The 23132-nt window shown below is 38.7% G+C and overlaps 2 pseudogenes; one reads left to right on the forward strand and one right to left on the reverse strand.

The window, feature by feature from the left end:
• Positions 1–22243, forward strand: part of LOC139015432 (pro-glucagon-like) — a 33227-nt pseudogene extending 10984 nt beyond the window's left edge.
• Positions 1–23132, reverse strand: part of LOC139015726 (pro-glucagon-like) — a 258761-nt pseudogene that overhangs the window by 118704 nt on the left and 116925 nt on the right.

Raw genomic sequence — 23132 nt, forward strand, 5'->3', positions numbered from 1 at the left:
TAAATTTGTGAGCCTTGAGTGAATTAGACTAGGTGTGAGCCCAAAACCTTTTGCATAAACATTCTAGAAGCCTTAGTGTACACACTTTTCATTCATTCCCACGTCTGGAGAGACCTGTATGTGCAGTTGGAGAATGGCCAGGTCTCAGTGGAGAACATCATGTCCTAATTTAATTTAGACAATAAATCTGAAAGGAGATCAAATCACAAATTCTCCTCTTGTACAAGGAGTGAAAATGATTTTAGAAAATAAAACAATGTCCCTGATGTAAAACGAGTAGGATCTTTAGGAGGGTGAAAGGGAGCAGAAAGCGATGAAGAACTGAGGAGTAACTGACACTGACAGAGAAGTTAGGCCCCAAATCCCCATGTTTCTTTGAAGACTAAAGTTGTTAAATCATCTGACTTTGGACTGAGAGGTGAGACTAGTTGGAAGAAGCAAGAAGTTCCAGCTGAGCCTTCAGTAAAACAGGTGGTCAGAGGAAAATGTGCACAGTCCTTAGATAAATCGAAATAGCACGGAGTCATTTAAGATTACTGACTTAAACAGGTGATTTAAGTTATTTAACAATTACAAGATTCTCTTTTCCTGTGGTAAAATAACAGAGAATCTATAAGAAGCTGTTTGGGCGTGAACTATACTGTCATATATATTTAGAGTGTATAAAAGAATAGAAAACACAAAACAAAACATATTTGGAGATGAAACTTTCCTAAGTTTGGAGGGATGGTAGCAGTAGTAATGTAACCAAATAGGAGACTGTTTGGTGATTGTTTGGACCAAATTATAGGGTAAAAGCAAAAAGTAAATTTCACTATGTATTTTCATACATGCCTCCCAACCACAATCTCCCCAGGAGAGGGAAAAAATGATAATAATGCTAATAATTATCATCATCATCATAAATGGGAAATAATCTGCTTTAAAATCAGAAAAGAGAATATCAATTACAGAACTGTATCCAAAATATTTTTTCTATGAATCAAAGCATCTTAATTAATCACTTAAAATATGTGTTTTCACACTAATTGACAAAGCATTTGTAATTGCCCTGCAAGTAAAATTGAAATAAATTTCCTGGTCATGTTATCAGTATTTTTTTTTTCAACAAAATACACTTAATATTTTTATCTTATAAAAACATGCCTAAATTTTTAAAATGTTTTTCAAATGTTGGTGATAATTAGAATTCTATGAGCTGATCTATCTTTATTTTCTTGTCAGGCTGGAGCTAAGAATCCTGTTGTTTGGATATTTATTGTCGATACCACTTACCCTGAGCATGTAGGTCCCATAGAAGTGCCAGTTCCAGCAATGACAGCCTCAAGGTATATTCATCTCAGATGCTTTCCACCTTTGAAATGGTATTTTAATACAAATTTCTTAATCAGTGCTCAGATTTCTTTTCTAGTGAGTTAATGATGAGGATATATACTGTAAACAAAAATTGAGTGTACCTATGCATAATAGCTAATTTAATGCTTTTTCTCCTATACCAGGGGTGGGCAACCTTTTTGTGAGTGCGTGCCAAAACCATCAAAATCTCTGACTCAAATTTTTTCTGTGTGCCAACCATAATTTTTTGAGAACGTGTTACGCCTACTTGATATCTCTTAAGGTGTACGTATGTGAAGAACCTTGAAGAAATAATAAAATTCATTTGAGCGACAAAAACACAGTATATGATGCTGAAAAATACATTTATTTTTTAATGTATACATGTACACTGATAGTCTGACAGAAAACTTTATGACTCCGTTTGATATTATCAGTGGGACTTTTGTTGCTGCATCACTGATGACAGAGATTTTACATCACGTTTATATTTTGTGACCTTCAGAGATACACACAAGCTACTACTGTCTTCAGTCAGGCTACTCCTATGACGAGACTTAACAAAATTCATCACTGAGAACAAAGATTCACAAGCATATGTGGATGAAAACATAGAGAGTAATTCTGTTGCAAAATTTTTTAAAAAGAACAAGTTTTCTGGAATGGCATTCCAAGTCCTCAATAGTTTGTTTTTGACTCTTCTCTCTGGTACTCCTGTCTCTAATCACTTTTTTTCAATGTTTTACAAGTCAATTGTAAGGTCAATAAATTTCTGCTTCCAAATTGAGCTACTCTGAAATTCAATCAAATGCATTTCAAAGTCAGCCATGTGTATCCATGAAAACATTTGTAAGTTTAGTTCCTCCAGTTTCATGCTGTCTGGAAACCTCATGAATTTTGCTGTCTCTTCCAGTTCTCTGAATTTCGCTAATCTTGAGAAGAACTGCTCCACAGTTCACTTGATGATGTTTAAAAACAGCTTTTGAAGGCTTTGATAGTCTGTTCTGTAATCTTTGGGAGGTCTTTGATGTGCCTCTTGAGGTTTGGGAAATATCTAAATCTCTCACCATCCACATCCCTTTAAAAGACTTACAGCTTCTTTTCAAAAGCCTTTATGTAACCAGACATAACATCAAGTGTCTTGCCATTTCCTTGTAATTTAACATTTAGGTCATTCAAATGTTAACAAAAATTATAAATGGAAGATTATAAGAGAGGGTTTCATGTGCCAGGAAAAGTTACTGGTGTGCCATGTTTGGCATGGATGTCAGGGGTTGCCCACCCTGTCTTAAGGAAAGTTTCATTGGGTATTACTAGGTCTCATGTAACAGAGTGGAGACACACACTCAGGACAGGCCTGGAAGAAGATTAAAACGTGAAACTGGAATCATTATTCTATTATCTCTGAATGAATGGTAACTCGCTTGCCCTGTCTTCATTGCAATTGTTTTTTCTATTCCTGGACCCTGACCTTGCTACCATTTTACCTCCAAGCTTTGATACTCCCAATTGTCTTCAAGCTAAATTTGCTTTACCTAGCTCATACTTATCAGTAGTTACTGAAGAATCCAAGGTAACTCATTAATTGTTGCTAAAGCCCCATTCCCAAACTTTTTTTAATTATAGTTTTAATTAAATTTTTTAGTGTGGAAAATTTCAAACATCTCCACTAATAAAAGAGAAACACGGTAATTGGCGTACGACCGCTACCCTTCCCATTGGCTCATCAGCATATCCTTATGCAAATTAACTGTCCGCCAAGAAGGTGGCCGGCAGCCATGTACTGAAGCGAGCAGGGAGGCTTGCTTGCTCCAGTGACTGCGGACTCCAACGTTCCCGGCCTAACTTGCCTGCCTCTCAGCTGCAAGTCTAAGCAACTATATACTATGTTGCAAATAAGAAGCTAAAAAAACCCCCAGAAACCAGCCGGATTAAAAGCCAACCAGACCGCAATATTGTATCCATGTTTTCAGCAGCGAGGCCTCAGAGCTAAAGCTGGCCCAGAATAAAATAAAAAAAAAGAATACAAGGAGTGGTTGGGAGCTTCAGTCACACGCTTCCGGAAAACAACCCTCTGCCCCTCACCCAGACTGGCCAGGCACGCCAGTGGGGACCCCCACCCTGATCCAGGACACCCTTCAGGGCAAACCAGACAGCCCCTACCCATGCACCAGGCCTCTATTCTATATAGTAAAAGGGTAATATGCCTCCCGGCACCGGGATCAGCATGACAGGGGGCAGCACCCAAACCCCCTGATCGCCCTGCAGCTCTGTGTGTGACAGGGGGCGGGGCCACAACCTCCCTATCCGCCCTGCTCTGTTCGTGACAAGGGAAGGTGCCCCAAACCCCTGATCAGCCCTGCTCTGTGTCTGATAGGGGGGAGCTCCCCAATCCCCTGATTGCCTGCAGGTCTGTGTTTGACAGGATACAGCGCACCAACCCCCTGATCGCCCTGCTCTGTGTGTGACAGGGTGCGGCACCCCAACCCCCCGCCTCCCCAGGCCCTGCTCTGTGTGTGACAGGGTGTGGCGCCCCAACCCCCACCCCCCCAGAGGCCCTGCTCTGTGTGTAACAGGGTAGAGCCATAACCTCTGCATCGGCCCTGCCCTGAGTGTGACAGTGGCGGCGCCCCAACCCCCTGATCGGCCCTGCTCTGTGGGTGACAGAAGGTGGCCCCCCAACTTCCCTCCACGGGCCTTGCTCTGTGTGTAACAGGGTAGAGCCATAACCTCCCCATTGGCCCTTCCCTGAGCGTGACAGGGTGCAGCACCCCAACCCCCTGGTCCGCCCTGCTCTGTGTGTGACAGGGGTGGTGTCCCTACTCCCTCATCTGCCCTACTCTGTGAGTGACAGGGGGCGGTGCCCCAACCCCCCAATCGGCCCTACCCTGAGCGTGACTGAGGGTGGCATCGCAACCTCCTGATCCGCCCTGCTCTGTGCATGATGAGGCGGCGCCCCAACTCCCCAATCGGCCCTGCTCAGAGCCTGACCAGGGGCTGCACTTAGGGATTGGGCCTGCCCTCTGCCACCCGGGAGCAGGCCTAAGCCAGCAGGTCATTATCTCCCGAGGGGTCCCAGACTGTGAGAGGGCACAGGCCGGGCTGGGGGACCCGCCTCCACACCCCCCGAGTGCACAAATTTTTTGCACCGGGCCTCTAGTATATATATAAAGTAAGCAGCATCTCAGAGTATACCGTTTCTAATCATCAGCCAGCTTCAATAATTCCACCATGCTTATATTATTTATTCATTAACCCATAACCCTCTTTTAATTTTACTACTTTTTTTCTTTAGTTAAAATTTACGCAAATTGAAATGACAAATCTTAGCTACAGCATTTTGACAATGAAACATACCTGGGTAACACACACCCCTTTCACAATATAGAATATTTCTGTCTCCTGAGAAAGACACAAACACAGTTCTGAGTTTTGTTAACCTTAGTTTTACCTGTTTTTTTTTTAACATCTACAAAGTGGTTCATGCAGCATGTAGCTTTTTGTGTCCAGCTTCTTTTACTCAGCACAATACTATGGAATTCAACCATGCTGCTACCAGTATGTTATTGGTTCCTTTTTGTTCTTATTATTTAGTAGTCTCCCTTTGGACCAATTTCATGCCAAAATTTGTCTATTCTTTCTTTTGTTGATGGATAGTTTGTTTGTTTCCACTTTTTAGTTATTGTATATAAAGCTGTTGCAAATATTTTTTAAAATTAAATCTTTATTGTTCAGATTATTACAGTTTTTCCTCTTTTTTCTCCCCATAGCTCACCTACACCGATTTCCCACCACACCCTCTGACCTTACCCCTCCCACTGTCCTCATCCATAGATATACGATTTTTGTACGGTCTCTTCCTGACCCCACACCCTTTTCCCCCCAAGAATTGTCAGTCCACTCCCTTTCTATGCCCCTGGTTCTATTATATTCACCAGTTTACTCTATTCATCAGATTTTTTATTCACTTGATTTTTAGATTCACTTGTTGATAGATGTGTATTTGTTGTTCATAACTTTTATCTTTACCTTTTTCTTCTTCTTCCTCTTCTTAAAGAATACCTTTCAGCATTTCAGATAATACTGGTTTGGTGGTGATGAACTCCTTTAGCTTTTTCTTATCTGTGAAGCTCTTTATCTGACCTTCAATTCTGAATGATAGCTTTGCTGGATAAAGTAATCTTGGTTGTAGGTTCTTGGTATTCATCACTTTGAATATTTCTTGCCACTGTCTTCTGGCCTGCATAGTTTGTGTTGAGAAATCAGCTGATAGTCGTATGGGTACTCCCTTGTTGGTAACTGACTCTTTTTCTCTTACTGCTTTTAATATTCTCTCTTTGTCTTTTGCCCTTGGCATTTTAATTATGATGTGTCTTGGTGTGGTCCTCCTCTTTGGATTCCTTTTGTTTGGGGTTCTCTGTGCTTCCTGGACTTGTAAGTCTATTTGTTTCACCAGGTAGGGGAAGTTTTCTGTCATTATTTCTTCAAATAGGTTTTCAATATCTTGCTGTCTCTCTTCTTCTGACACCCCCATAATTCAGATGTTGGTACACTTGAAGTTGTCCCAGAGGCTCCTTACACTATCTTCATATTTTTGGATTCTTTTTTCTTTTTGTTTTTCCAGTTGGTTGTTTTTTGCTTCTTCGTATTTCAAATCTTTGACTTGATTCTCGGGATCCTCTTGTCTGCTTTTGGATCTGTATATTATTCTTTATTTCAGTCAGTGTATGATTAATTTCTAGTTGTTCTTTTTTCATATCCTACAGGGTCTCACTAAATTTATCAGCAGTTTCTGGAAAATTCTTGAAAAACCTTATAACCGTAGTTTTGATCTCTATATCCAGTAGTTTGCTTTCCTCCATTTCTTTCATTTTTGATCTGTTTCTTTGCTCCACATTTTTTATGCTTCCCTGTGTTGGTAGAGTGACTTTGTGTGCTAGGTGTCCTATATGACCCAGTGGCTCAGCCTCCCCAATTACCTGAGGTGGACACACTTGGTGCACCCCTCTGGGGGCTTTGTACACAGTCTTGTTGTAGTTAAGCCTTGATTGTTGTAGGTATCACTGAGAGGAATTGACCTCCAGGCCAATTGGCTGGGAGAATCAGCTGTGTCTATGGTGGGAGAACTTCTGTGCTGAAGACACCCTCATGGGGCAAGACTTGCTTCAGTGAGGCCTTGGTGCTCACTGAATCTGCCCCCTGAGTGTGTCCCTTATGGATCTGAGGAGTTGTAATCTTGATGGTCCCACTCTGACCACTGGGTACACTGGCTCTTGGATCTAAGGAAGTACTAATTTAGCCTCTACCTGAGGCTATCCAGCAGGAGCTACAAAGAGATCTGCAAATTCCCCTTCCTTCTTTGGGGTTTGGAGGTGCCCAGATGAGGCCTAGCTGTGAAGCAATGCAAGCTGCTGTGGGGCCTTGGGCCTTCTCTTGGAAGTTCTGGGTCTGTCTGGCCCAGCTGCAGTTTGTTAGGTAATTTTCAGATTGCAAAGGGCCAGGGCATTCACATGTAAAAGCCTCTGCTGCAGCTTGGGTGGGGCGGGGTCTCAGGGAATCAACAGGGTGGAGCAAGCTGCTATGGCTGATCCTCAGTCCTTCCCTAAGGGGCCCCATGTCTCAGTGTCCCAGTAATCTCTGCAAGCACCTCTGAGAGAAAGCCACCCTTGAGTTCTGAGTTCTGCCTGCTGCCAGACAGTCCAGTTTCTCCCTGTATGAGTCTGGGTCCCCAGAGACTTTCCGGAACTGGACTTCAGAGCAGTCGGGGGCTTGTGACTCCCTCTGATTTTAAAAAGTCAGCTGCGTTCTCAGCTGCCAGCCCTTTCCACATGCACCACTGTACCTCTGCACTCCACCTCCGCAGCTCATGTGAGTCTCAGTGTGCTTTTCTTTTTCCTTCTAGTTGTAGAATTTCCACTCAGCCAGCCCTCCTGTAGTTCTGGATGATGTCCGTTTTGTCTTTTAGTTGTAGTTTTGAAGTGGTTGTGGGAGGAAGCAATTTCCGGTGTTTACCTATGCTGCCACCTTGGTTTCTCTGTTGTGGATATTTTTTATGAGGCTTTTTGTGGGTACATGTTTTTATTTCTCTTGGATAAAATTGGAATTATGAGTCAAAGTGTAGTTTTACCTTTAGCTTTAAAGTTTAACCTTTTCCCAAAGTGGTTGTAAATAGATTTTTGGGGAGGGGGTTAAATTGATAATTAAATTAAATGGCCTAGAAAATCAAAACATATTAACAAGTATATGATGAGGAGTATAATTTTCTCCTTGTTGCCATCTAACCCACTGCTTCAAACTACAGGAAAACACTTTCCTTAGTCTCCTGTACATTCTACTAATTTTTAAATACAATTATGAGTAAGTTAACATAGTTGTCCCTTTGATCTCCTCCTACCAAAGGTAGCCTACTATCTATCCATAATGCATCTCCCTATTTTCCCTTAACAACATATCTTGGTGTCTTCCCATATTGGTGAACAAAGAAGTTGTTCTTCATTCTTTTACTAAACACTGCGCTATTGATGGTCCCTTGGATTGGTTCTAAACTGTTACTATTATCCACAATACTGCAATGAAGATCGTTGTACTGACACTATATATACATATATGATTAATTTTCAGAATGGTGCTTTAGCATCAGTAGACCAAGGCTTACAGTTATTTATAATTTTGATACTATTTTCAAATTTCGCCCCCAATCATTTGTGACATGTTGCACTCCCATCAATCATGTCCATATTCTTGCCAACAGAGTGCACTGTGTACCTGGATCTTCACCATCCTCAAACATTTCAACCTAAGTATCCTTAACAGCTAAGGAAAACAAACATGAAAAAACCTCACACACCATGATTTTGTGCGGTGAGGTACTGAGCAGGACCAGCTACATAATTTGGAGCCCAGGTACAAAATCAAATAATGGAACCCTTGTTCAAATCATTAAAATTTCAAGATACTAAGAGTACAGCATTAAGCCAAGCATGGAGCCCTTGTAAGCATGTGTCCCCATGTAAAGGTACCGGTCGTAAGCCCATGGATGCTGTCCCTGCTCCAAAGCATCATAATAAAAAAAATTTCAATAATTACCTTATTTTATCTAATATTGTGTAAATTTTTGCACTCTATTTCATGTATTAATTGTGTTTTATATTACCTATATCAAATTAAATTGACCTTTCATATCCTGAGGTCAAACAGATACTGGCTCAGAACACCAGGCACCCCCTTTTAGCCTGATCAGAAAACTATAGGTGACGTCAATCAGAACTTCCCTACTTCCAGACAAGCTTTTTAACACTAGTCGTAAATATAAGGCCACTACTTTTCTTGACTCTCATCTAAATAAATTACTGCCATGGTGGCAATTGGAGGCTGGTGTTGGGACAATAGTGGAAGATCTATACATTGAAAATGCACTTGATGCTTGTCTTAATTTCTCATGATGCAATGTCCATAAGAGCTTGATTTGCCCTTCCTAGAGCCGTGCACTATATAGTGGGGTTCTTAATGCTTCTGTATTCTCAGAATGCTTATGGTGTGAAGCACCCCAAGAATCGGTGTTGGTGGGCTGGAGATGAAGCCAAAGAAAATTTGCTGGAAGAACTTGGGATTGACATTTCTGAAATCATAGAAAGCACGTGGGGTGGAGGGAAAGAGACAAGTTTTCGTGAGATATTGGGAGAGGACATTTACTGAGATGCCAGATGTTGTGTTGGCTTAATATCTCTATATCTTATATCTTTACATCATCTGCAGAGCTCCCTCCTTAGGACTGCTCCATAAACAAGTAGCACCTGAAAAGAAAAGAAAAACAGAGACACAGAAAGAGAGAGGCAAAGAAGCATCTACCCACATGGGCAAGGAAGAAAAAGTAGAACTGAATGCCAAACAATAAACTGTAGCCAATATACTCATGAGGATCAGGGCAAGAGGGAAGCACAATTTGATCATATGTTAAACTAAATCACACTCTCATGCCATTACTGCATTTATGTGTTCATCCAGATGGCCCTGTCACTGTTCTCTGCTCCTTTGCCCCCCCTGCTGGCAGTGCCAAGAGGCAGTCCTCAGGTCAAAACTGCAGGAAGCACCAGGGAGCGGGTGAAGAAATGAGAGTATGTTTTATGCAGCTGTGCTTCACAAACCTTAATATGCATATGAATTGCCTGGAATGTTGGTAAAATGCAGGTTCTTATTCAGTAAGTCTGGGCTTGGCCCAGAGTCTACATATCTGGCAGGTGATTCCGGTCCATAGATTATGCTTTGAATAGCACTGCCTTCTATCATCAGAAATCACCAGCATGGAAACCCCTTCCTGAGGTTTTCCAATTTCATGTAGAATTAATCCCTATGGCATGTAAGTAGTTCTCTACCCAATAGTGGATCCAATCCACAACTGAAGAGTTTAAGTACATTGGAAATGTTCTTCCAGTTGTATCAGTGTTTTACTTCTGTACAAGTCATCAGCTTCATCACGCTGCTGATGATATTATAAGATTGAAACCTAGTTAGAAAATGTTGTGATGGGTTTGTCACATAGAATTAGGTTTTTATTTTAGAAGGGTCCTTGAAGCCACCCTCTCATTTTACAGTTCCAGAAGCTGAGGCACAGGGCGCTGTGTGACTGGACCACAGTCACACAACATGTTGACAGAAGCCAGACTAAAATCTAGTCACACTTACAGAGTCCTCATGTTGTCTGTCCAGTCACTTCCTATATTCCTTTTGTCTAAAGTGATCTGACTCATAGCTGCTAAATCCTATAGATCATTGAAGTCCTAAGTGGCAGATGATGAAGCTCAAAAAATACATATGATAGGATGATTTTATCTTATCCTTTTGTAAATTAGTGTCCAGCTCTCTTATCAGTAGAATTAGCCTTTAAATATCCATTAGAAGGAAAAAGAAATACTAAACCCTGTCTTATTAGCATCCCCTATCTTGGATGTTTAATCCTCATTTTGCTTTATCCTTCTTCTGGACTCCAATTTATTGCAATAGAACAGTTTAGGTTCGAATGAATATTCTTTAAAATTGCCCCCAAATACAAATTAATTCCATATAATGTGGATGAGAAGATTACTAACCATGTTTTAAGTGAGTGATGTATTTTTTTGGGGAGATGAAAGGATTATATTCAGATGAATTCATCATAACTAAGTAGCAAAACGGAAAGCCTTGCAAGACCCTTAATTGAGGCCATCCTCACAGAAAGGTTAGCCATAAAATAAGTAATTTCACATCTGCAGCATCAAAATTCACCTCCGAGTGAAGCATAGTAACCTCCATCTTGGGTAAAAACTGCTGTGTCAAATTTTAACCCTGATATTCTGGCTTCTGTAAACATTTGCTTGTTTAAATAATAGGGTAGTTAGCCTAAGTGACTCCATTTTGACCTCTGTTTCCAGAATAAGACCTGTTAACTCACATAAATCACCCCATTTTGTTGCCAGCCCCCTTGTGCTTTTACAAAGGCTATTGTCCTTGCCTGAGAACCAGAGCCCCAAAAATGCTTTCCCTTGACTCAGTGGCTCCAGGAACTGAAACTATAGATAACCTTTAGAGATAGGTAACTTTGCTCAATTTGGCTTCTGTACAAACTGCTTTCACAAGGTAGTTCCACATTCCAACATCTAGCAGGACGTGGTTTTTGCCTTTATAAGCTTGCTGCTGTTCTCACTCGGGACTTCCACATTTGGAGAGAGCTAATGCCCCCTTGTAGCCACCAGCTTTTGAATTGAAGACTCCTTGATTTGATTCCGTGACTGCAGCGTCCTGTGTTCAACTCGCGGGGTCCATTACACTAAGAGTTCTTCAGCAATTTTCATACCTGATTGGTGAGTGAAAGGTGAGTTTCCCAAATGTCCTTTCCATTCCTCAGGAATTAAAAAAAAAAAGCATGAGAGTAAATAAAGTTTCCTGTCCTCTGAGATCCCACCCAGTGCAAGGGTAGAATGAGATGAGCGAAGGGAGTGGGCGAGTTAAATTATTTGTAACAAAAGCCCATTACTTACAGAGGAGAAATTTATATTGTCAGCATAATATCTGTGGTGCTAAACAGCGCTAGAGAGTATATAAAAGCAGTGCGCTTTGGTGCAGAACACAGAGCTCAGGACCCAGCTCATCTCCAGTTCCAAAGAGGGCTCGCTCTCTCTCCACCTGCTCTATTCTAAGCCTGATATCAGAAAGTAAGATTCCTATTGAGTGATTGTAAGACTATCTATTATGATTTGTCTATAGTTAAGTATTTTTAAGGGGATAAAGTATGAATTCTAATGTTTTTCTTTCATCTTACACTTTTCACTAATAATACACAGGGTAGAATTGAGTTGAAAAAAGTGATACAAAATATATTTATATAAACGTCAACACAGTGAAGCCGCAAAATGAGTTGGAAAACTAATTCAATAAAAAGATATGAAATTGAAAGAAAAAACAAAGATTCAAATCAATGAACTTGATATAAGACTTAACTGTTATGAGAACTGTGTTTTTAAAATAACAGTAACATTTTAAGTATATAAATATTTTCCTTAGATTTGATTAATGTGTCTATCACTTTGAACAGAAGGCCCCTTTTACAATCAGCAGTAATGTGTCCATTAGAGAGGCTATAATAGCAATTGCTCCTTACCAGTGAAAATTTATCATTTTCTAAAAGAGAAGAATCAACATCATCTTTCAAATATTCAAATTTCTGATAACTCTATCAAAAACTCAAAGTCCGTGAAATCAGCTGTTTGTAAATAAGACAGCACATTTGGTGCAGTAAACTAATCAATTATTGGAAATTGTTTGAATGGAGCTGAGAGAAACCTCCCATTAATAATTGTCTACTATGTATTCAGGACCAATAGGAATAAATAAAATGTCTAAAATGCCCATAATATGAAATATAATGTTAGTAAATCTCTATAGAAACAAAATCAGATGCTCTAAAATACCTATTTAAGCCCTAGGGACAAAGAATGATTTTACAAAGATCCTCAATGGAGTAAATGATCAAATGGTGTGTTTTCCTACACATACCAAGGACCTATGAGAGGAAATGAGCTGATCAGTTTTAAAAAGTATGTATTTGTCCGACAACCCCAATAGATTTAGAGATATTATATAATTCCACCTTGCTTATGTCTAAGATTAATTTTCTAAAAGACTTCCTACATAGAGAATGCTATTGTTCCCATATTTTCCCTTTAAATTTGAGTGGAATTGTGTGGTTTTTACAAAAGTACACATTCTCTCCTTAGGCTATCTGAAGGATGTGGAGGGGAGTAATTGGAAATTCTTCTATTATTGAATAAGATTTTAAATCTAAAATAATATAAACATTTGCTTCCTCAGTAGTGGCATTCAAACAATTAAACTTATTGTCAAAGTTTTTCACAATTCTATAAACTTACAAATAAACGAATAAAATTTTAAAAATCAGTTTCTCTCTCAGTAGAACTCAACTCACTGCCTATAGAAGTCTTGGATCATTCACTCCTGTTTCCCCCTCCAATGGCTCCCATAGCAGCAGAACAGCAAAGGCTTTAAATCTCCCTCCATATAGAATATAGTGAAGATTTTGTAAAACCTTTAGGGACTTTGCATAGAAGAAATTACTTGGGACTGATTTGTTTTTGCAACAGTGGTGTAATTCTAAAAGAAATCTTTGATTTTTTTTTAATTCTGGAAGGCATGAATTTATAATTGAGATGTATAATCAGAAGACACTACCTACATATATGGCAACGTTTCCAAAGTTTACGGACAAGATAAACCGAATCATAGCAAAATGCCAAATTAGTAATTTCATGTTGATGAATGAAGAAGGGAGAATATGTAATTACTATCATGTTACTTTGTTTAACTAACTATTTAATCTAAAGAGACTTAATATTTCAAAGAAAAAAAATACCACTGCTGGTATTCCAGTCTCCATGTTTTAGTGCCAAAGCTAGACAGTAAATATGGCTAGGATGTTAAAGAAAAGATTGATAGTTTGAAATGATAATATTTGTAAAATCCTTATCAAACCAAATGCCATTTGCTAAAAGTACTCATTCAAATTATTTATGGATAAACATAATCAAACTTGGATTGAAATTCCCACATCTCACAGAAACATGGTGGGACTTGAGTAGTAGAGAGAAGTCCATGACAAATGCTGGACTTGAGGTTTCTATTCAGAAAATAGAGGAGCTTGCCCTGTGGGGATCTTCTGCCCCAAATTCATTTTAGTTCCCACCTTACACACTGCCTCATCATGCCTTTGGCATCCTGTGGCTTCATGGGGCATCTGCTTGTGGTACAAGGACAAGCAACCAGGTGTATCCCACAACTAGGCCTAGGGTGTCACAAGCAGTAAATGACACGTCTTGGACTAAGTCCAATTATAAAACAACCTGGGGACTTCTGAGACTTCAGAAACAGGAATTAATTTCCATTATGACAGTGATCTCTTGAGTTTCTTACTTGTTCAAGTTGCCAGATGCATTTGTTCTTGTTGCAAATTGCTTGTCTTTAAAACCATTTTTTCCCTTTAATTTAGAACAGGTCACAGCACCCTAAAATACCTCAAATCTGTTGGCTGCTTTATAATTACAAAGTCGAGACCAAGTTATACTATTTAAAATATAAATGAATAATACATCTGAAACGACAGCTATTATGCCAAGTTGTAGCCCAAGACTACTTTAAGATGGTTGAAATGCAGTATAATGTAAATGCTTGAAAGTGAAGGACTATTAATTCAAAGCCAGATTGATAGTGAAGGGGGTGGCATTATAGATAAGGTGACATTCAGGCTAACCATATGTAGCATATCATCTACAGTGGGAATCTTAAATGTTTATCATTGACATTTTTTTAAAAATATATTTTATTGATTTTTTACAGAGAGGAAGGGAGAAAGATAGATAGTCAGAAACATCGATGGGAGAGAAACATCAATCAGCTGCCTCCTGCACACCTCCAGCTGGGGATGTGCCCGCAACCCAGGTACATGCCCTTGACCGGAATCGAACCTGGGACCTTTCAGTCCGAAGGCCGACGCTCTATCCACTGAGCCAAACTGGTTTCGGCTATCATTGACATTTTTAATTCCAAATCTGAAAATGAGCCTTCTAATTAATTTTTTTGATGATTATGCAAATTGGATAATCAGCTACTCAGGATAAAGAAATATAATGTGTTTTTTTTGTGTTTTTTTTTGTGGGGATGGTTTTTTTTTTATTGCTAAAAGTATTACAAAGGGTATTGCATATGTGTTCTTTTTTTTTCCCCTGCCCTTGACAATCCCCTGGCCTCCCCTACCCCCCAGTGTCTTATGTCCATTGGTAATGCTTATATGCATGCATACAAGTCCTTCGGTTGATCTCTTACTTTCTTCTCTCCTGCCCCCCAAACTTCCCCGGCCTTCCCGCTGCAGTTTGACAATCTGTTTGAGGCAGCTCTGCCTCTGTATCTATTATTGTTCAAAAGTTTGTAATGGTCTTTATTATCCATGAATGAGTGAGATCATGTGGTTTTTTTCCTTCATTGACTGGCTTATTTCACTTAGCATAATGCTCTCCAGTTCCATCCATGCCGTTGCAAATGGTAAGAGTTACTTCTTTTATACAGCAGCATAGTATTCCATCGTGTAGATGTACCACAGCTTTCTAATCCATTCATCTACTGATGGGCACTTAGGCTGTTTCCAGATCTTAGCTATGGTGAATTGTGCTGCTATGAACGTATGGGTGAATATATCCTTTCTGATTGGTGTTTCTAGTTTCTTGGGATATATTCCTAGAAGTAGGATCACAGGGTCAAATGGGAGTTCCATTTTTAGTTTTTTGAGGAAACTCCATACTGTCTTCCATAGTGGCTGCACCAGTCTGCATTCCCACCAGCAGTGCACAAGTGTACCTTTTTCACCACATCCTCTCCAGCACTTGTCGTTTGTTGATTTGTTGATGATAGCCAGTCTGACAGGTGTGAGATGGTACCTCATTGTTGTTTTGATTTGCTTCTCTCAGATTAGCTACTTTGAGCATGTTTTCATATGTCTCTTGGCTTTCTGAATGTCCTCTTTTGAAATGTGTCTATTTAGGTCCTTTGCCCATTTTTTGATTGGATTGTTTATCTTCCTTTTGTTAAGTTGTAGGAGTTCCCTATAAATTTTGGAGATTAGGCCCTTATCAGATATGACATTGGCAAATATGTCTTCCCACGCAGTGGGTTTTCTCGTTGTTTTGTTGATGGTTTCTTTTGCTGTGCAGAAGCTTTTTATTTTGATGTAGTCCCATTTGTTCATTTTCTCTTTAGTTTCAACTGCCCTAGGAGATGTATCAGGGAGGAAATTGCTTCGGCATATTTCTGAGCTTGTGTTGCCTTTGAATTCTTCTAGAATTTTTATGGTTTCCTGTCGTACATTTAAGTCCTTTATCCATTTTGAGTTTATTTTTGTGTATGGTGTAAGTTGGTGATTTAGTTTCAATTTCTTGCATATATCTGTCCAATTTTCCCAACACCATTTATTGAAGAGAGTATCTTGGCTCCATTTTATGTTCTTGCCTCCTTTGTCAAATATTAATTGAGCATATTGGTTCGGGCCGATTTCTGGGGTCTCTATTCTATTCCATTGATCTATATGCCTGTTCTTGTGCCAGTACCAGGCAGTTTTGAGAACAGTGGCTTTGTAATACAGCTTGATATCAGGTATTGAGATCCCACCTACTTTGTTCTTTCTCAGGATTGCTGCAGCTATTCGGGGTCTTTCTTTATTCCAGACGAATTTTTGGAGAGTTCATTCTAGATCTGTGAAGTATACCATTGGTAGTTTAATGGGAAGTGCGTTGAATGTATAGATTGCTTTGGGTAGTATGGACATTTTGATGATGTTGATTCTACCAATCCATGAACACGGTATGTTCTTCCATCTGTTTATGTCTTCCTCTATCTCTTTTTTCAACGTCTGTAGTTTTCTGAGTAGAGGTCTTTTACCTCTTTAGTTAAGTTTATTCCTATAGCCTTCAAATTATTAACAGCAGTGTCCTACATTAATGAAAAACCTTAAAGGTGGTACACATTTTTTAAATTCTTTTTTTTTGCCACCAAAAAAAAAATCTGGGGGAAAATATAATCTACTTTTTAAAATATACTCAAAATAAAGTAGATTTTCTTTTTTTATAATATTTACTTTATCATAATTAAATGAATTGAGCCTGACGTGTTTAAATATGGTTGCCTTTCTCCCTCCCCCAACCTCTCCCAGTCTCTTGCACCAACAGGCAGCAAACATGAAAAGCATTTACTTTGTGGCTGCATTATTTGTGATGCTGGTCCAAGGCAGCTGGCAGCGTTCCCTTCAGGACACAGAGGAGAAGTCCAGGTATTCACTCTTTAGACTTGAACTAACATAGCACGATGGTTATAATACGGTCCGTGAAAACTATAATTTGTGAAGCGGTCTCAGTAACTGAGAGTAAACACTCAGTACAATTTTAAAAAGTTTAAAATATCATTGTGATAAAGTTGTTTCTGGAGTATAGATCAGAGTATGGTGTTTCGAAACCAAAGGAGTAGGTTATGTTGGAAAATGTGTTACATGGGAAATTATAGCTTGTTGAAATCTTCAGCTGATCCTATCTATCCATTCACTATTCACAAGCTGCATAGTAGATTATTTTAATTATTCACACCAACTTTTTCTTTTTTATTCCTTTTTTAAAAATAACACCGTTTTTTACTAATTGTAAAAGTCATACATGCTCATGATACAAAATATGCACAAAATGTTATGTATGTACTGTATATAGCATATATCTCAGATCATTATACAGCTTCATATTATGCCTTTTATCTTAGCATTGTATTCTTAGCTCTTTCGTATAGCATTACAAATATCTATTAAATGAACGATATTTAATAGCTGCATACTATTTCATCTCATCAGTGTACAATATTTATTTAGCTATTCCTCTTCTATTGAACACTTGAGTTCTTACATTTTCCTACAAAGAATGCTACAAATAACTTTTCTTTCTACATTTTTTTACTCTTCCCTGAGGCTAGATTTTTGGTTCTAAAATTACTGTGTCAAAGGGTTTGAATAAGTTTAAGTATTTTATAATATCTTGCCAGCTTGCTTTCCAGAAAAGTCATACACATGCACACTCCGCTCAGCCTTACAGAAATACTCCTTTCATAATACCTTCCCCCATATTTAGTCTTTGCTATTTTGACAGGTGAGAATAGTATCTCAATTTTATTTCTGAGTATTAATACTATTGAATATTTCTTCATATTTGCCATGGCAAACAACTGTTGATTACTGGCATGTGGACCGTCCACTACACAGTTTGAAATTAGCAAGTGGGATTTTTATTGACATTCTTTAAAATTTTAATTGTCTTCCTCCTTCATCATCAGCTATCATGTAACCAGGTAATGGAGCTACATTTTTATATTGACACATGCAAACAAAATTCAGAACTCAGATCAGCTGCCCAAATGATTTGGGATTCTTCACTCTTTTAAAATAGTCAAGCCATTGCTCTCTTCTATCATTACTAGCAGAATCATAAGTACATTAATTACTTAAAAAAAACTATTTATTTAATCTTATTTCAGTAAAGAGGAAGCCAGTTAAAAATCTGCTCCCAGGATTTAGAATCAGAGTGCATTCAACTCTAACAAAACTCTGAGATTCCCGTGTCAAACAAGGTGTCCCTCATATCAACTGAAATGCTCAAGGCACCTGCCTTTCAATTTCCTGTGGTCTTGTGTTTTCAAGGTGCTTCTTGAGTGAGTCCACTCAAGAAGAGACTTAGTTGCACCAATCACTGTTCTTCAAAGCTCATTCGCAGCTCACCAGGCAGACTCGCTCAATGATCTGGATCAGATAAATGAAGAGAAGCGCTCCGCCGATGGAACGATCATCAGTGAACTCAGCAAACTACAGCAGGCCATGAGTGCCCAGAAGTTCGTGGATTGGTTGCTGGCCCAGCTCAAGTGAGAGTTTAAACCTAGGCCCAAATTTGCACACAAATGTGTTACTTAACTATGTCTAAAATATCTCCTGACTTTCATTATGTTATTATGCTCATCAAATAGGGCGTATAAGCTCTTTCAGCTTTGATGATTTCAAGGTTGGTGATGCTATCCTGCATATTATGCCTCTGAAAGTCCCACTTCTCACCCTGAAAATGCCTTACCCACCCTGTAATGAAACGTAGATTTTAAATCATTTTCCCCACTGTGGTCTTAGCAATATTTACTCTCTTACCCATTTTCTATTAAAATTGAAAGCTGACTTTTTAGACATGAACAGTTAGGAAACTATTTTTTGACCAAAAGATAAGAGCAAATTCAACATTCCCTTGTAGGGTTCAAACTCATGACTGTAATCACATTTAAAGTAACCCCTAGCCAAGGTAATCGTGGTAAGGAATGGAAAGAGATGCAGTCATTTTCTTGTAGAATACAATCCAAGATACACATTTAAAATTATAGCCTGGCTGCACCACATAAAGAGAGAAGAAGGCAAATAAGAGCACAAGCCCTTCGTAAGGAATAAGTTTTAATGTTGGATTTTCGTTGACAGTGTTGGGTTTTATGGTGCATGTAGGCTACGGAGGGAAATCTTTTAAAGGGTTTCACAGAGATGGTGGAATTTCACAATTTCTTTGAAGAGTGGCCCACAGGGGAAGGGAGTTGTGCATCCAAAGTAGCTGAAGAAATCTAAATATCAGGATAAGGACATAGATTTGCCTGGAAAGAGAGAGAGAGAGAGAGAGAGAGAGAGAGAGAGAGAGAGAGAGAGAGAGAGAGAAAGAGAGAGAGAGAAGAGAGAGAGAATGAATATGTCTCAGCTGGAAGAATTGGAGAGACAGAGTGGTATACCAAAACTTCTTCAAATGGAGGACATGAAAGGAAAGATGTTGGTCATGGTCAGAGCAGACACTGGGAGAAGTCCCTGTTAGTTACTACAGACATGGCCATTGGTGAAATAAGAGAAATTTGAAAAAAAAGAAAACAATTATCCTCATTTCTGGAAAGGGAATGCTACGATTTGGTAATATAATGTAAAATAATCCTCACCCTCAGGCGGTTTCTGTTGTGTGTTTAAGATGAAACCTTCCAGGGTAATAGATGCAGGAGGGCAGTTGGTAACCACCTACACAGATCACATTTGAGGATGATATGGAGTCAGCATCTTAGCTTTCCTCACTGCTGTCCATCACCTGTTTCCTTTCATCCATTATCAGGTGGTTCTTTTGATGACATTTTGAGATGTTCCCTAGCTTTCCCTTGACTCACTTAACTATGTCTGATCCCGTAAGTATTAACAAACAGCTGCCTTGTCTGCAAGCTGCATAACATATTGGAGAGTACACATACACTGAGGCAGAAGTAAATGCAACAGTAACAATCAATGGCACGGATAAGCAGAAGAGGTGGAAATGGGTGTGCTGAGTGGGCCAAAGCTCCCCTTAACTGCTATTATCTCTCGCCCATCAACCATCCATTCAGATACTTCATGTAGTTTCAGGACGAGTCTCCTAACTACCCTCATCTCTTAAATCTCCCTCAGTCTCTTCAACCCCAACCTGCCATACTTACAGGTGAGAACCATATTGCTAAAGAGACAGATCTTCAATGTAACGTTCACATTTCTATCAGGAATGGCATTGACAAATGTCATGATGAATATGAGAGACACGCTGAAGGGACCTTTACCAGTGATTTAAGTTCTTATTTGGAGGCCAAGCTGCCAAGGAATTCATTGCTTGGGTAGTGAAAGGCCTAGGAAGACAAGAGTTAAGTCTGTACACTCTTATTTAACTTTAATTTTTTATTTTTGCATGATGTTGAAAAGTTACACTACAGTTATCTATTTATTGATTTGAGTTATAGAAGCAATTAGTATAGTCTCACAAAGTAAGGAACTAACTCCTATTGGTGGGAGACAATCTACAAGAATTTAATATGTTTTATCTGTAGTATCAAGTATTAATAATAGAGTCAGACAGGTGGTATTTGTATCACACATTAGACTTGTGTTATAAGTAGGCTATTCATTTGTCAATCCAAGACACTTTTGAGAATAGGGTGCTATTGAAAACTACATCAGGATGATAAGCTTAAACTAGAAATACTAGGGATAATGAAAAAAAGAAATAATGCTGAAAACTTAAAGTTTGACTTTAAGTATTTACATATAGGATCAACATATATTTGTGTTACTGTTTAGCTAATTAACTGATACAGACTGAAAGGTATTAAACTTAAGATGTTTAATGAAATGACACTCAAAATATAAATATGTGCAAAAGTCCATATATTTAACAACATCCCCATTTTTATGGGACTGTCATATAAATAGCCATTTATTTTCACAGCTGAAAATAAGATTAAGTCCGTTAGGTACCTTCTTGGATCTTACCACAACCAAACAGACCCCTGGACCATCTCATTTTCTCTTGACCATTTTGATTGACATTTGAATTATGAGAAGCAGGAAATTCATGTTCAACTCAATTTTTTGTGAAATTTAAAGCAAGCTTACTGAGACTTGGAGAAATCTTAAGACAAAAGGGATTGTATTACTATTTAGCTAATAACCTGATATTGTCACTGCTTTTTTAAACCTTGATGACCCAATTTACAAAATCAGTGGTAAAATAGTCGCTTATACTTGAGGATATTTTATGATATTTTAAAGGGGCACCAAAAATGCTGCTAATTAAACTAATAAAAACAGAAAATCTAATATAAAATTTAATCCCTTAATACTGCACTTTGCAAGGCTGTTCTAATAACCACTAGTTTTACATTTTCCTTAATTTTCAACAGACTAATAGTCTCAATAATAACTTCTGTCTTGCCAATTACTAAAATCTCTGGACCAGCAGGACCACTGCAGAAGGCATGAAGTTTTACAGGCTGGGTTTCCCGTCCTGCTCTGCTCTTCACTACCTCCAGGTTGTCCATTCTGACATGCACCAGTTCATGCAGGTTCTCACATTTGGCCCTCTGTAAACATGACATCCTGTTTTCTCAGTGACCCGAACACGTTACCAGTGATACGCAATCAGAAAGCATGTATTTAAAGCATTTAACCAAATACCTATTTTTATCCCCCTTGTCCTCAGTTCCCCAAAAGCCACTCCTGAACCGCTCCGCCGCAGACATGCCGAAGGCTCTTTCTCTGATGAAATGAACACAGTTCTCGATAATCTTGTCACCCAGGACTTTATAAACTAGCTGCTTCAAAACAAAATTACCGTCAGGTGATTGCATTTTAGTGCATTCTGAAAACCATCAAAACTTTCATAAACAGCGACAGGTTGTTCCTTGTGTGGGGAGGGGAGTCTTTGCTCTCTTGGTAGATAAGCAACAGTATGACTCATTTAAGAATACATCATTATATTTGTTTTAGATAATTACACATTTACTCATTCACCCACTTACTCCAAAAATATTTCCTGAGTGTCAATTAAGGGACAGGGCACTAGGAACACAGATAAGAATGAAACATGGAAATATACAGCATTCACGTGATAATGTGACATTCTAGATTGCTACTTATTTTGAATTTTTAGCACAAATAAATGTGTTATTATATACTTAATGTAATAAGGATAGTAATAAAAATCTAAACACCAAAAGTAACCACTTATCTTGGTGGGTTATCATGGCTTTTTATAACTATTTATACACTTTATATTCCTTGACCGGGGAACTTTAGGATGGCATCTTTGAGTGCAAATATTTGAAAAGTTAAAAAGACTATGGGATTCATAAGACAAAATGATCAATAAATAACTTTTACCAAAATAAATCTTTAAAATATTTCCTGGATAATTTAACAACATTATGTGAGTATGATAGCTCTGTTATATGACTGTCTTTTTCTTTTATCTTTAGGAAGTAAGTATGTCACTACTCAAGATCATCTTCATAACGTCAACTTCCAGCCACATGGGATGTTTGAAATTTTCAGTTCTGTAAATTTAAGAGGTGTTTTCTGAAGCCGTGTTGCTTTGCATGCCAATGAATAGATTGTCTTTTAAGGTTGTGTTGTCAAAAGAGTATAAATGGAATAAACCATTATAAAACTATTGCTAAAATATCAGCTTTAAAATATAAAAGTGCAAAATCTTATTTTCTTCTTGTTTTGGATGAAGTACCCTAACCTGCTTATAGTTAGCAATGAAATTGTTTTTCTATGATATAATTTGCACATGTAAATTATTCCAATCACAGCGTCTCCGCAGTAAAATAAGGATTGGGCTGGTGGCCACAGTGGTGGAACTGGAAAGAAAACTTTCTTCTTGAAACTTTTGTCATAAAAATGCTCCTCTTTCACTATATCAAAGACATACTTAAATAAAACCTTCAAGCATCCTTACTGTTGTCTGTTTGCGCTTCTTCATGCCCCCACTCCTTCCAAACATCTCTTCTTCCTGAGCCTGAAGTCCACAACCCAACTCTGGCACCCAGGCATTGCTTCGTGTGGTTAACATTTTGAGCCAACGTTGGACACTCATGATATTTTATATAAATGTATTGTTTTCTGGCTTCTCTGGAAAGATTAGGACATCAGGCAACATTAGACCCACAAAACAAATCTGTTCTGGAGATGAATACCAGCTGCCTCCTTTTGAAGAGTCACAGCTCATTATTGTGCCCCCTACACACACACACACACATACACACACACTCACACACACACACACACACAGCCACACACACACACACACACTCACACACACACACACAGCCACACACACACACACACACACACAAACTGCACACTTATA

The sequence above is a fragment of the Myotis yumanensis genome, unplaced genomic scaffold (genome assembly GCF_028538775.1).
Source record: "Myotis yumanensis isolate MYYU_CA2020_CCGP unplaced genomic scaffold, mMyoYum1.0.hap1 SCAF_8, whole genome shotgun sequence".
Taxonomy (NCBI): Eukaryota; Metazoa; Chordata; class Mammalia; order Chiroptera; family Vespertilionidae; genus Myotis; species Myotis yumanensis.